At 41.3% G+C, this 15,658-nt stretch overlaps 1 long non-coding RNA gene across 1 annotated transcript in view; it reads right to left on the bottom strand.

The window, feature by feature from the left end:
* The window catches only part of LOC140714313 (uncharacterized), a 62,985-nt gene extending 49,678 nt beyond the window's left edge, over positions 1-13,307 (bottom strand). The window contains exon 1 of the long non-coding RNA XR_012095856.1: positions 13,174-13,307. This is a non-coding gene — a long non-coding RNA (uncharacterized lncRNA). The remainder of the gene's footprint in view (positions 1-13,173) is intronic.
* Between the last annotated feature and the right edge of the window lie 2,351 nt (positions 13,308-15,658).

The raw sequence follows: 15,658 nt of genomic DNA, 5'->3' as shown, positions 1-15,658 counted from the left end.
ATCAACTGTTTATTGATTTTCATAGACATTCTCTGACCTACTAAGTTCCTCCAGCATTTTGTGTGTGTTGCTCTGGATTTCCAGCATCTTCAGAATTCTTCATGTTTACGATCAGCAGAATTTCTTGTGCTTTCGACAGGGTAGTAGACATTGGGATGTTCTGATCAGTTGAAAAGTCTGGACCAAGGCGACATAACTACAAGATAAGGAGATAGTCACTTAAAATGGAGGTATGCAGAACTTGTTTATCCCATAGGGTGGTGAATCTCTGGAACACTCTGCCTCAGTGGCTGGTGGAAGCCGGATCATTAGAAGGACTTAAAGTGAAGATGGATCAATATGTGTTAGAGCAGGAACAGAGGAATATGGAGAAATGGTAATGGAGTCGAGGCCAGTGTAGATAAATTTGGATTAGTACATGGAATGGAGGGGCATGGAGGAATATAATCCAGGCACGGATCCAATTATGAATAAATTGAAATTACAACACAACACAAGCTAAAACTTTTAATGAATAATTTCATGGAATTTAAGCATAAGTTACTTTGACATAATTTTGAGCAGCTTCACTGACAAAAGTGGGAATATATTTTATTTTTATTTAGAGAGACAGCTCGGATAAGCCCTTCCAGCTCTTTGAGCTTCACCACCCAGCAACCCCCGACAATCCTGACTGAACCCTAATCTAATCACAGGACAATTTACAATGAACAATTATAAGACCATAAGACATAGGAGCAGAAGTAGGCCATTTGGCCCATCGAGTCTGCTCCATCAATCAATCATGGCTGATCCTTTTTTTTTCCCTCCTCAGCTCAACTCCCCGGACTTCTCCCCATAAACTTTGATGCCATGTCCAATCAAGAACCTATCAATCTCTGCCTTAAATACACCCAAAGGCCCGGCCTCCTCAGCCGCCTGAGGCCATAAATTCCACAAATTCACTACCCTTTGGCTAAAGGAATATATCTGCATCTCTATTTTAAATGGACCCCTCTCTATCCTGAGGCTGTGCCCACTTTCCTGGACTCCCCCACCACGGGAAATATCCTTTTCACATCTACTCTGTCTAGGCCTTTCAGTATTCAAAAGGTTTCATTGAAATCCCCCTCATCCTTTTAAGTTCTAACAAGTACAGACCTAGAGGTATCAAACGTTCCTCATATGATAACCCTTTCATTCCATGAATCATCCTTGTGAACTTGCTCTAAACTCTCTCAACTGCCAGCACAGCTTTTCTTAGATAAAGAGCCAAATACTGTTCACAATACTCAAGGTGATGCCTCACCAGTGCCTTATAAAGTCTCAGCATCACATCCCTGCTCTCGTATTCTAGACCTCTTGAAATGAATGCTAACATTGTATTTGCCATCGACTCAACCTGCAAGTTAACCTTTAGGGTGTTCTGCACAAGGACTCCCAAGTCCCTTTGCATCTCAGATTTTTGGATTTTCTCCATTATAAAATACTCTGCACATTTATTTCTCCTACCAAAGTGCAAGACCATGCATTTTCCAACATTGTGCTTCATTTGCCACTTTCTTGCCCATTATCCTAATCTAAGTCCTTCCACAGTCTTCCTCAACACTACCTGCCCCTCCACCAATCTTCATATCATCTGCAAACTTGGCAACAAGCCACCTATTCCATTATCTTAATCATTGATAGACACCATTTGTCACTGGCAGCCAACCAGTAAAGGATCCTTTTATTCTCACTCGCTACCTCCTACCAATCAGCCCATGCTCTAACCATGCTAGTAATACCATGGGCTCTTAACTTGGTAAACAGCTTCATGTATGACATCTTGTCAAAGTCAAGTCAAGTCACTTTTTATTGTGATTTCGACCATAACTGCTGGTACAGTACACAGTAAAAACAAGACAACATTTTTCAGGACCATGGTGCTACATGAAACAGTACAAAAACTACACTGAACTACCTGAAAAACAGCACAGAAAAAAAAACTACACTAGACTACAGACCTACCCAGGACTGCATAAAGTGCACAAAACAGTGCAGGCATTACAATAAATAATAGACAATAGGCACAGTAGAGGGCAGTAAGTTGGTTTCAGTCCAGGCTCTGGGTATTGAGGAGTCTGATAGCTTTGGGGAAGAAACTGTTAAATAGTCTGGCCATGAGAGCCCGAATGCTCCGGTGCCTTTTCCCAGATGGCAGGAGGGACAAGAGTTTGTATGAGGGGTGCGTGGGGTCCTTCATAATGCTGTTTGCCCTGCAGATGCTGCGTGTAGTCCGTAATGGCGGGAAGAGAGACCCCAATGATCTTCTCAGCTGACCTCGCTATCCGCTGCAGGGTCTTGCGATCCGAGATGATGCAATTTCCGTACCAGGCAGTGATGCAGCTGCTCAGGATGCTCTCAATACAACCCCTGTAGAATGTGATGAGGATGGGGGGTGGGAGATGGACTTTCCTCAGCCTTCGCAGAAAGTAGAGACGCTGCTGGGCTTTCTTTGCTATGGAGCTGGTGTTGAGGGACCAGGTGAGATTCTCCGCCAAGTGAACACCAAGAAATTAGGAAGATCTTCTGAAGATCCAAATATACAACATCCTCTACATCCCCTTTGTATATCCTACAAGTAATCTCCTCAAAGAATTTCAACAGGTCCATCAGGCAAGATTTTCCCTGAAGGAAACCATGCTGATTTTGTCCCATCTTGCCCTGTGTCACCAAGTACTCCATTACCTCATCCTTAACAATTGACTCCAACATCTTCCCAACCACTGAGGTCAAGCTAACTAGTCTATAAATTTCCTTTCTGTTACCTCCCTCCTTTCTTAAAGAGTGGAGTGAATTTGTAATTAACCTACCCGGTATGCATTTGTACTGTGGGAGGAAACTTGAGCTTGAGCACACAGAGAAAACCATGTGTTCCACAGGGAGGACATATAAAAACTCCTTACAGAGGATGCTGGAATCGAACTCCAAACCCTGACTTCCCGAGCTTTAATACCTTTGCGCTAACCGCTGTGGTGCCAATATTTTTTAGATCTTGGCTCATGGCTGTTGCAAATACTGAACATGTCTTGCTGTTACAGCTGCAGGTGTAAATTCTATAGATGTGTAGGAAACCAACACCACAGGGGACTATTCGAATGATCACCATCATAACAAGGATACTATTTTTGACACATGGTGGTGTGACACATTTTTACTCTCCTATTACATTATACCAGGCAGGTTGTCAATCAGAAGAACTACTTTTGATACAATGATGGAAAACTCACAGCAAAACTCTAAGTAGCATTAACCTCTGACCAGTCATTTCTTCAATGGGATAAAATCTCCCCCAGCCGGAGTGCCTTGACTCTTGATACTTAATACATTTTCTCACTAGCACACAATGCTTTAGAAAATACCACTTAACATAATGCAAGGAAGACTTTGAACATTACATTTCAAAGATCCCAAAATCGTAAAGTAGCGAGCAAATGTTTAACAATGTTCCTGTAGCAAGTCAAGCTTTTCTTTAGTAATCAATGTACACTCAGTTCCCACTTTACTTTGTTAGTTACGTGGGTTAGAACCAAAGGAAAAGTGGCTGCAGTTGCTTTGCTCTTTATTGCAAGTGTGGTTATGAGGTGCATCAAAAATCAAACTTACAAAAATTAGTGAAAATAGTGAAAAGTGCCAATATTTACAAAACGATATCTGCCAGAAAGCACAATAATAGTTCCATGCTTTGCCTAGTGTGAACTCCTGGCAGCCCCCAATCTCTCTCTCCCCCTACTGAAAGTGAGGTGCCTGAGTTTATTAGGCAGCAGGACATACCATCTTTAATTACCCACAAAGTTAACTAAAGACAACACATGAATTAGAATATGATACACTCTACAATGTAGTTACAATCATAATTACATAATAAACAGCAGTGTCAACCTTAAATACAGTATAGAACATAGAACATATACACATTTACACATCCCCATTATTAAGGAAATAGGATATTCCGCCGTGTATGGCGGGAAAAGGATTATAAAGCCAACCCGAGCGCATCAACTCAGTTTAGGACCCATTATGAGAATTTACTGGAAATGACATAGACCTAAATCCTCGGTCTCAGCTCATTATATAGCAGAGCAAATCACCACAAAGCTTGCACATACAAAGCGTGTGGCACCCGGCACAGTCTCACAGCCTCAGCACTGCAGTGAATGTTGTGGGAGAACAAGTGAAATTGGCCCGACCCTCACCTCCAGTCCTAACACCCAGTCAGTCTGGGCCGGTGTTGAAATAGTTCAAACACCAGGCTATACTCCACTCTAGGACCTAAGCCCCACCACAGTGATACCCCCTGGGCCTGGACCTTCCCTCCCAGCCCAAAGTCATTCTCGACCTCTCCAAATCAGCTTGCTGCTTAGAGCAATCGAACTCCCACCTGGTTTCAGTGGACAGGCATCAAAACACCTCCACCTCGACTCCTCTCTGAATCGCTGGCTCCAATTCCATCTCCAACAGCAACACAATCTTCGTTTCAAACACGTTACACTCTGCCTTTGCAACACACCAGCATGGCTCATTGCTCAAGTTAGGCTTTGCCTTTACTTGCCTCTTCATTGTTTGCGGTGATAGTTTACCGTAATTTACCTCAGAAAAAGTGTTATTGTTGATGTTTTTAACGACACGTGATTAGAGTTACTGTCTCCTTCCTGTCAGCTTGAAACATTCTGGCCATTCTCCTCTGATGTCTTTCAATAAAAGAAGGTTTCTTCATCCATAGTACTGCTGCTCACTAGATTTTTTTTTGTTTTTTCCACTGTTCTCTGTAAATTCTAAACACTGTTTGCATGAAAATTCCAGGATATCAGCAGTTTCTGAGTTACTCTGACCACCCTGTCTGGCACCAATCGTTCCACAGTCAAAGTCACTTTGTCACATTCCTTCCCCATTCTATTGTTTTGGTCTGAACAACAACTGAGTGTCTTGATCATGTCTGCATGTTTTTATGCAATGAATTGCTGGCACATGATTAGCTGATTAGCCATTTTCATTAATGAGGTGTACAGATGTACCAAATAAAATGGCCGCTAAGTGTACAAAAGGAGTCAGTTTTGGAACTGGAGATAATTGGTTCAGCATTCAGAGACTACATTTCATTGTCTGTGAAGTGCTTGCAGACATTTCAAGAGTGTGAATGGTACTGTATAAATACAAATCTCTTTAATTTTTATACATGTAATGGCCTGGTTCATATTTTTACTGTAATGCTGTATGTATTTCATTTGGCAGTTCTGTAAGAGTGATCTGTTTTCAGATTGTTTGGGTTACTGTTGAAGGTGTACAATGTACTGTGTATGTTAATCAAAATGACTTCTTTGTTCTGTTAAGAGTAGGAATGCTTCTTTGTATGATAAGTGCTTTCTGTCGCAGTTGCTTAGCTTTGGACTTGCTGATATCGGGATTGTATTCATTTGTTGACCAATGGGGAATGTTATTTTGTCGTGAGATTGGGAGCTCGGGGGTTTTTGCGGTCTTTTCAGGGGAGTCGGGAAGAAGACACCGAGGAAGGTGGACGTGCGCCGCACTGCTTGGTCAACCACCCAGGTGGTCCCAGGTGCAAGGACGTGGAGGTCGGAGGAAAGTGACGAGGGGTCGCATGGTTCGATGGTTGAGCTCCAACGATGTGCACTAAACTGACTGAACTTTGATAAGTTGGCGCCTTTTACTTTCTTTTCTTTTCCTTCATATATATTGTATTGCATAGTACTCGTTTAGTTTTAATAAAATCTTTAAAGTGTATTCCATAACGGTATCTGGTGTGAGTTTGATATGGTGTGTGTGTGCGCGGCATAAACTTGGTTTTCACAGCACCTGTGTGTATGGGAGGTGGGGTTGGTGTGTCGCTGGATCTCCTTTTCCTCTAGACATATACCAGCCTGTTGGGTAAGTGTTACAAAGGTAAGAGATGAGGAGAAATACATGCTATCCGATTAGGATGGTCAGATTAAGGGGTGGTTTCCCTGGTGAGGGACACTAAGGTTGGGCTTGGGGTTTTTTTGAGAGGAGAGGAAGAGAGAAGACACAGGACAGAAGACGTTGTAGGATTTCACCCAGAGTGGGACCGTGATTCAACGAAGCCAGGGCAAGATCGATTGAGGACCGGTGATTATGGGGAACTTCAACTTGTTCACATTTACTGTTTCATTAAAATGGGCCCTTTTCTTATCTTGTTCTTTTCTTTACTAACCCTTTGGTCAAATTAAGATTCATTAATATAATCCTTTAATTGTATGTGGTGTACTGTCTGTTATTTCGTGGCACTAGTTTGTAACAGGGTAGCAAATTACACAGTATTCACACAAACAGGTGTTTGGGGTGGGAAACTGCCTCAATCTCACGAGTTTGGCGGGGCTGGAGGTCATCTTCCCTAGACTTAAGCTGCCAAGGAAACCGAGGGTTTCATACAACTACTAAACTTTCTTCAACCAAGCTTGTTTGAGGGAAACCCTGCATATTATCATCATATTACCTGTAGCACCAGTAACACCCTAGACCACTGGTATAGCAAAATAAGGAATGCCTAACATTCCATGCCCAGACTGCATTTCAGCAAATCTGATCACTTAGCTGTCCTTCTCTTACCTGCATACAGATGGAGGCTAAAGAGCAAAGGTCCAGAAATTAGGACAACAAAGAGGTGGTCATGGGAGGCAGAGGACCAGCTATGGGATGGCTTCGAGTCAGTGGACTGGGCTGTGATCAAGGACTCATCTGTAGATCTGAATGAATACACCATGTTTGTCACGGACTTTATTAAAACAGTTGTAAATGAGTGTGTCCTCACGAAATCGTTCAAGGTCTTCCCCCACCAGAAGTCCTGGATGAACGAAGAGATCCGCAATCTGCTGAGGGCCAGGTCAGAGGCATTCAAGCCCAGTGACCAAGAAAGCTACACAAGGTCCAGCTATAATCTCCAGAAAACTATCTCATGGGCTTAATGGCAATTCCAGGCTACACTTGAATTGACAAAGGAGGCTCGACAGTTGTGGCAGTGCTTGAATTCTATCAACTCTTATAAAGTAAAATCAAGTGACGTAGGTGACGACAGGTCTTCGCTTCCAGATGAGCTCAATCGTGTCTATACTAGCTCTGATCATCAAAACCTGGAGCAACCATCACGAACTCACGCAGCCCCCGATAATCCTGTGCTTTCTGTCTCTGAGGATGATGTGCATACAGCCTTCACGAGGGTGACCTACACAAAGCATCCGGCCCTGACGGGGTACCTTGTCAAGTACTAAATACCTGTGCTGAACTGACTAGAGTGTTCACTAAGATTTTTAACCTCTTACTTTGGCAGTCTGAAGTACCCACTTCTGCTAGTGCCTAAGAAGAACGTGGCAACCTGTCTCACTGACTACCATCCAGTAGCACTTACATTCAGAGCGATGAGGTGTTTTGAGAGGTTGGTAATGAAAAATATCAACTCTTTCCAGAGAAGTAACTTGGATCTGTTCCAATTTGCCTACCAGAGCAACATGGCAACAGTGAATGAGATCTCATTGGCTCTTCACTCAACCATGGAACATCTGGACAGCAAATATGCATACATGAGGATGCTCTTTATCAAATACAGCTTGGCATTCAATACCATTGTCCCCTCAAAACTAATCAACAAGCTTCAAGACCTTGGCCTCAATACCTTCTTGTGCAATTGGATCCTTGATTTCCTCACTTGCAGACCCCAGTCAATATGGATTGGCAGCAACATCTCTGCCTCAATCTTCATCAGCACAGGTGCACTACAAGGCTGTGTGCTTAGCCCCACTGCTCTGCTCGCTCTACACTTACAAATACATGGCTAAGCACAGCTTCAATGCCATATTCAGGTTTGCTGACAGCACCACTGTCACGGGTCCAATCAATAGTGGTGATGTATCAGCTTATTGGAGGGAGACTGAGGATCTGGCTGAGTGGTGCCACAACAACAACCTTTTATTCAGTGTCAGCAAGACCAAAGAGCTGATTACTGACTTCAGGAGGAGGAAACCAGAGGTTCATGAGCCAGTCCTCATCGGAGATTCAGAAGTGGAGAGGGTCAACAGATTTAAATTCCTCAGTGTTATCATTTCGGAGGGTATCTCCTGAGCCCAGCATGTACGAGAGGTGATTGACAAGTTTGTGGCCTAAGGTAGAAGGAGAAGAGCTATACAGCTCTCGTTACATGCACATCTAGTCCAACTCTTTGAGTGATGATGCAGAAAGTTTAACGTTAATAACTCATCAGGCGTGATTGATAAGTTTGTGGCCTAATGTAGAAGATGAGCTATTAACTTCAAACTTTCTGCATAATCACTCAAAGAGTTGAACTGCATGTGGATGTAATGAGAGCTGTATAACTCATCTCCTTCTACCTTAGGCCACAAATTGAGGAAAGCCTCTACTTCTTTAGGAATCTGCGAAGATTTGTCATAACATCCAAAACATTGACAAACATCTTTCGTTGACAGGGTGCATCACAGCCTGTTATGGAAACACCAATGTCCTTGAACATAAAATGTCACAATAAGTAATGAATACGACCTAGTCCATCACAGGTAAAGCCCTCATCGCCACTGAGCACATGCACATGAAACGTTACGGCAAGAAAGCTGCATCCATCATCAGGGAACCCCACCACCCAGGTCATTCCCTCTTCTTGCTGCTGCCATCAGGAAGAAGGTACTGGAGCCTCAGGACTCACACCACCAGGTTCAGGGACAATTATTACCCCTTGACCATCAGGCTCTTGAACCAAAAGGGATAACTTCATTCAGCTTCACTTGCTCCATTGTTGAAATGCTCCCACAACCAAGGGACTCATTTTCAAGGATTCTTCACCTCAGGTTCTTGATATTTATTGCTTATTTTTTTTTATTTCTAGTTTTGTATTTGTACAGTTTGTTGTCTTTTGCACTCTGGCTGTATGCCCAAGTTGGTGCAGTCTCTCAATGATGTTATTACGGTAATTATTCTGTTATGGACTTACTGAGTATGCCCACAAGCAAATGAATCTCAGGGATATATTGGTGACGTTTATATGATAATAAATTTACTTTGAACTTTTGAACTTTGAAACTGCATACTTACAAGAAACTACAAGTTAAGTCATTCTGCAACTAGGTCAGGTACTGAGCGTTATGACACATCTTTGGTTTCTTGTCAGCACACTGCTGTATAATCTAGTGTGAAGTGAGCAGAACCACATTTCGGCAAGAAATCCAAGACTATCTCCAGGAGCCAGCTTAAAAAGTTACAGACCCAAGCACGCCTTGCAACTTTCTGCATGTCATTTTAAATCAGCTTGATGTCAGCAGTGAGTTAACAAGACAGTTGACCACAAATAATAAAACTTATCCATTAAGAATGCCAGTGTTCCAGCACAGTACAAAGACAGACTGCAACTCAAGAATCCACACAAATTTAGTATGCTCTCTGTAGGCCAATATATTTTTCTATATGTACTTATTTTTGGAAGAAAGTCATTATTTTTCTGTGATTTTTCATTACAGTGAAATTCTCCTGACCCCACAGAAAGTAAATCAAGTTTGTCAATTGAATTCTACATCAAACTGAAGCTGCCACATTTTAAACTAATCACACTACATTGAAAATGCCCATCGACCTTATCCTTTACCAATATGCTCAATCAACCGTCTGCCACAGCGTCAATAGGGTTAACCATCCACTCTGCACAAATCAGAAACTAAAGCAAATTTTGAATGCATCTATCAACCATTCTCCAGCTCCAGTCTGCCAATATATAGCCTATGCCTCAGAGAGAATCCGTTTTCCGAATCATGTGCAAGCCAAGTAGACAGTTAATGGTGATCAACCCTTTGTCTCTTCAGCTATTCAGTGAAGTCAGGGCTGACCCTTTGCCTTTAGGCCACACTGCCACATGATCCTCACATTCTCTCAGAATTGAGAAAACCATTAAATGTACTCATATCTAGAAACCTCTGCATTTAGTTAATTCAAGGTCCTTTAAGTGGAAAACAACATCTTCTTTGTGCTCAGTTGGTCCAGGGGCACTGCTGGTGTATCTGGATACAGAATTGTAAAATGCCATTTCCCACTTGCTACTGGGGGAGGTGACAGCTCAATTCAGATACAGATTCATTTATTTCTCATATGTACATCAAAACACACAGAGAATTGTGCAGTTTTGTGTTAACGAAACCCAATTTCCCTCGGGATCAATAAAGTAAGTCTGTCTGTCTGTCACCCGAGGATGAGCTGGGGGCAGAGAGCAAGTGTTGCCACATATTTCGGCGCCAACATAGCACACCCACAATGTTCGGCAGAGCAACACAAGACTCAACAAACAACAAAACCACAATAGGAAAAACAAGCCCCTTTCCTCCCTTCCCATCCACTCACTCAAACACAATCCCAGGACAGGCCTCCAAGCCTCTAGTGGACTTACAGACAATGGTGAACCTCAGAATCGAAGACTCAGGGCTATGGCCATCAATAATCCATTAAAGTTTATCGCAACTTTCTCGAATATAAATTCTATTTGGTGTCAATTCTCACTTTAAAGCAGAATTTGCTGTATTAAGCATGTAAGTGTATCAGAGACTTACACATAAGAGACTGCAAATGCTGAAATCTGAAGCAACAAGCAACTTGTTGGAGGAGATCAGCAAGTTGAGCAACATCTATGGGGCAGGTGGAGGTAGAAAGTGTCGATGTTTCAGGATTAGGTGTCCAGAGGCAGGGTTTTGACCCAAAATGTATGACCTATGATCACTACCTCAGAATTTTTTCCTCTTGTATGCACTTCTTATTTAATTTAATTCAATTTTATTTAATTTATATATATATATATATATATACACACACACAATATATACACACACATTTTATTGTAATTTCTAGTTTTTATTATTATATATTGCAATGTACTCCTGCCTCAAAACAAACAGATTTCACAACAAATACCATTGACATTAAACTTAAGTCTGTCTCTGAATTTTTTTCCTCACAGCTGCTTGACCAACTGAGCTCCTCCAGCAGGATGCTTCCTGCATTTAAATACTCAGCAGGTTGAGCAGCATCTGTTGGGGAGGAAAAGAATTGTCAACATTCCAGGTCGGGTGTTCTGATGCAGGGATTTGATCCAAAATGTCAAAATTTCATTTCCCTCCGCAGATGCAGCTCAAGCCACTGGGCTTCTCCAACTGATAGTTTACTACATTTAAACCTATCAATCGTGATACCCGGCCTTATGTATGAAACCCTTTTTAATCGGGTGTCACTAGAGGTGTGGCTTATTAGCCGCTCGTGAACATCCACTGGACTCGGCAGTGAGAAAACCACTTTTCTCAGACTCCATACGTCTAGGGTTGATATGACTTGGGTCCCACCAAAACCAGGAAGTTGCAATGTCTCGCCCACCTGAACCCTGATCTGTGTGAATACTGTGTAACTACTGATCCCATGCAATTGCCCGTTGGCAAGAAATAACAGATTGTACACTATATACAAGTATAGAGAAAGTAAATTTATAAATATTAATTTAACCAAAATGTTATGAAAGAAGAAAGAGGAAAAAAAAATAATTAGTAATTAAAACAGTCAAAGATGCCACAAGGTTGGAGCTCAAATCTTCCAAAAGCTGAAATGTCCGGTGTACTTATGACGCCAACTCCTATTCACCAATCACTGGTAGGATTTCCCCTTCTGTCTCCATCAAATCATGCACTCCCGTTAGATCGAATCCTACAGCTGGTTCTCTCAAGCTTCTTCTCTCTCCATCTCCCACGAAAAAGACGTCAACCCACCCCAGTATTCTATAAAACCTCCCTGCCCAGCGTTCTCTAGAACCTTCTCCCAATTCCACCATCCTGATTGGATGACACGACATTCCTAAGTGTGAACATCACAAACCCTTATCTTTAAGAGTAACCCAAACACCACCAGCAGAACACATATTTTCTACAGAAAACCATTAAATTAAATACCCTACAACATTAGCATTAAAATCTTCACCAGGGTATATAGGGAGGGTGAATAGGACTAATGAGACTGCTTCCCCTGGAGCTGGCACGGAGCTAAATGGCCAAATTATAAAAATATGAATATCACCTTATGAATCAGAGACACAAGATACTGCAGATATTGGAATCTGGACCAAAATGGCAAACTTTTGGAGGAACTCAGTGGATCAGACAACATCTGTAGAGGGAAATTGACATTTGACAATTCAGGTTGACACCCTTCATTTGGACAGAACCGCCCAGATGAAGGATCTCAACCCAAAATGTCAATTGTCCATTTCCCTCCATGGATGCTGCCTGACCCATTGAGTTCTTCTAGGCCAGAGTTTCCCAGCTTTTTTTAAAATGCCAATCATGGACCCCAGTTTGGGAATCCCTGTGATTTTTTTTTCCCCTGCCTAGACCTGTTCATAAATATTTTCCTCAGGTATTTTACTTTGCACCTTTCTCCCATGACCCTGTTTCCTCTCTAAATAAATCCCGTTTTGGCTGGAAAACTACTGAAATCATCAGTTCCATTAACTTCAATGGAACCCAATGCATGGTGCTGTGTTTAGTGCCATTTGGTAATGTAGCGGTTAACAGGCTAGCAAACCAGAGAAGTACATGTCAATCCAAAGACACAAGTTTAAATCCCATTCTCTGACAGCTGGGAGAGTTTAAATTTGTATAATTATATAAATTGGGAACTTAAGGCTGCCAGACTCTGTAACAGAATGTTGGTAAAAAGGTAATATCTGGTTCAATTATATCCTCCAGGGAAGAAATTCCCTGTCCTTACATGGCCTGGGACTATATGTGACTCCAGACCAAGACCAGTATAGCATAACAACAGGCCCCTCAGCCCACAGAAGTCAATTCATTCAATCCTATTCTGACTCCTGGAAGTTCACTTGGGAAGATTTTTAAAAATGCATTGAAGGAGAAATACACGTTTGGTTGGCAAAGAATAATACTTTTAGGAATATTGGGCACAAGTTCTTGTTTGTTTGTATGGTGCAGAATTTATTGTTTGTCCTGAATTGCAATACTGTTCCAAAACAACACTTCACATCAAGACTTTCTCACCCTTAATGCAGCCAGTTTAATATAACACTTCTTAACTAGTTTTTGCCTGAATCAAATATTGGAAAAAAACCTCTTAAAACAATGTTTTTGTACTTACCCAAAGGTTAGAAACAGCAAATAGAAAATCTCTTCCCCCTCTTCATTCCCAGGTGGTTTAAGGACCTCCAATAATTGGTGGCTGATCAATTGCCTGCTCAACAGCATGCAGCCCAAGAGCTGCTCAGGGATCACTCTGCTTCTGAAAAATAAGTAACTGCTATAAGAAAAAAACTAAATAAATACAGATAATACTAAGTTATAGATTGATTTGGAGACTGAGCCTTCTCATCTCTCCAAAAATCCAAGCCCAAATCCTAAGGTAATTTCCCCCAGCTCTGGATAGTTTAAGAAACAACCTCTACTAATCCCCATCTGAATGCTAAATTTTCCAACAAGAGCATTCAAACCAGTTAGTTTAGGAATGATGTTTCTTTAATGGTTGTGTACTGCTGAATATATTTTTAATTTATAATAAGAATAATAAATAATAATAGTAGTATAATAAAAAGGAACTTGTTATTCAGAAGATTGTCAAAAATGATTGAGTAAGAAGCACTTCTCTCCATCAATATACAACCCCAAAAAAGGAGATGAAGATGAATACTGGAGCAAGATGAAGAAAATTTAAAGGACTGGATAGTATTCACCTTTATCCAAAAACTCTAGAACATTCCTCTACTATTCCTCAATTTCCAAATTCACACGTTGGAAAACTGAGTTTGAAGATGAACTGCAGGTCAACCCAATAAGAGATCTGAAGGCTTCAGGTGCAATTTCCCATTCTGTTACCAGATGGGGTTTGATAAATCAATCATGCAAATTCTAACCACTTGAGGTTCCTTTCTCATAGAAACATAAATTGAGCCAACAGACTATTTGATACACAAAACTTTTGGAGTAATCCACTGAAATATCTGTCCTACTTTGAACAACATTTCATGACCAGGATTCAATACAGCTCACGAACAGTGGGAATATTAAAACCATGGAAGTAAAGGGACAGTACACAGTAAATGGCAACATCCTTAGCAGAGATCATGTACGGAAGTTTCTTGAGGTCTAGGTCATAGATCCCTGAAGACAGCTGCACAGGTAGAGAGAGTGGTAAAGAAGGCATATGGCATACTTGCATTTATTAGCTCTGACAATGAGTTCAAAGGTCAGGAAGTTATATTGCAGCTTTATAAAGCTCTGGTTAGGGCTTTTTTGGAATATTGCATTCAGTTCTGGTTGCCTTGTTACAGAAAAGATGTGGAAGCTATGGAGAGGGTGCAGAAGTGGTTTACCAGGATTCTGCCTGGATTAGAGGATGTATCTTATAAAGAGAGTTTAGGTTGTTTTCTCTGTAGTGGTAGAGGCTGATGGGAGACCTGATAGAGGTTTTCAAGATTATGCTGCTGGTATCTTTTGACCCGGGGTCAAAATGTCTAACATTAGAAGTCATATATTTAAGGTGAGGGGGTAGTTCAAGTAGGATAATGACCAGTTTCGTGGCAGCAGGGGGAATGCTTTCATTTTGTGGCATTAGCCATTCCAACTACATTGAAGTCATCACAAGAAACCAAATCAGTTCAGCAATTGGTACAAAGTTAAAAGAGTATATAAAATCATGAGGGGCATAAATAGGGTTTCAATTTCCACATGCGCACAGTCTTTTTTTCCCATGGTTGGGGAATGAAGAACTAGACGGAATTAGTATAAGGTGAGACAGGAGAGATTTAATAGGAACCTGAGGAGCAACATTTTCACCCAGAAGGTGGTGCATATATGGAAAAAGCTGCCAGAGGAAGTGATTGAGGCAGGCACATTAACAATATTTAAAAGACACTTGGACAGGAAAAGTTCATAAAGATATGGACCAAATGTGACCATATGTGACTGGCTTAGATTGTTTGGCATGGATTGGTTGGGCTAAAGGGCCTGTGTCCAAGTTGTATGACCTTAAGACATCCACATAGACTTTTCTGATTCTACAGGTCACTAACTTCCTTCCAGCTCTGGCCTTATGCAACCACAGTTTCCACATCCTTGCATTTAGTGCATGTGCATTCAATCTGTGTAAAACCTCAACTCTGGAATTCCCTTCCGAAACTAATTATGTACAGTATTTCCTCCTTTAAAAGTTCAAAGTTGAAAGTAAATTTTATTATCAAAGTACCAATATGTCACCATATACAACCCTGAGATTCATTTTCCTGCAGGCATACTGATCAAAGCTATAGAATAGTAACTATAACAGGATCAATGAAAGATCAACCAGAGTGCAGAAGACAACAGATGTACAAATGTATATATAAATAAATACTGTAGTACTAAATAACAAGAACATGAGATAATGAGATAAAGAGTCCTTTAAGTGAGATCATTGGTTGTGGGAACATCTCAATGGATGGGCACGTGAGTGTAGTTATTCGTTTTGTTCAAGAGCCTGATGGCTGTAAAATCGATCTTTCCTGAAAAGTTCCAAAAAGGTTTCAGATTCTGTGAAGCATCCTGGGGACACTTTACCAAATAAAAAGTAACCTATATATGCAAGAGGAGAC

The sequence above is a fragment of the Hemitrygon akajei genome, chromosome 21, assembly GCF_048418815.1.
Source record: "Hemitrygon akajei chromosome 21, sHemAka1.3, whole genome shotgun sequence".
NCBI classification, from domain to species: Eukaryota; Metazoa; Chordata; class Chondrichthyes; order Myliobatiformes; family Dasyatidae; genus Hemitrygon; species Hemitrygon akajei.
Note: the sequence above shows the minus strand (reverse complement) of the source record. Positions and strands in the feature narration are given on the sequence as shown.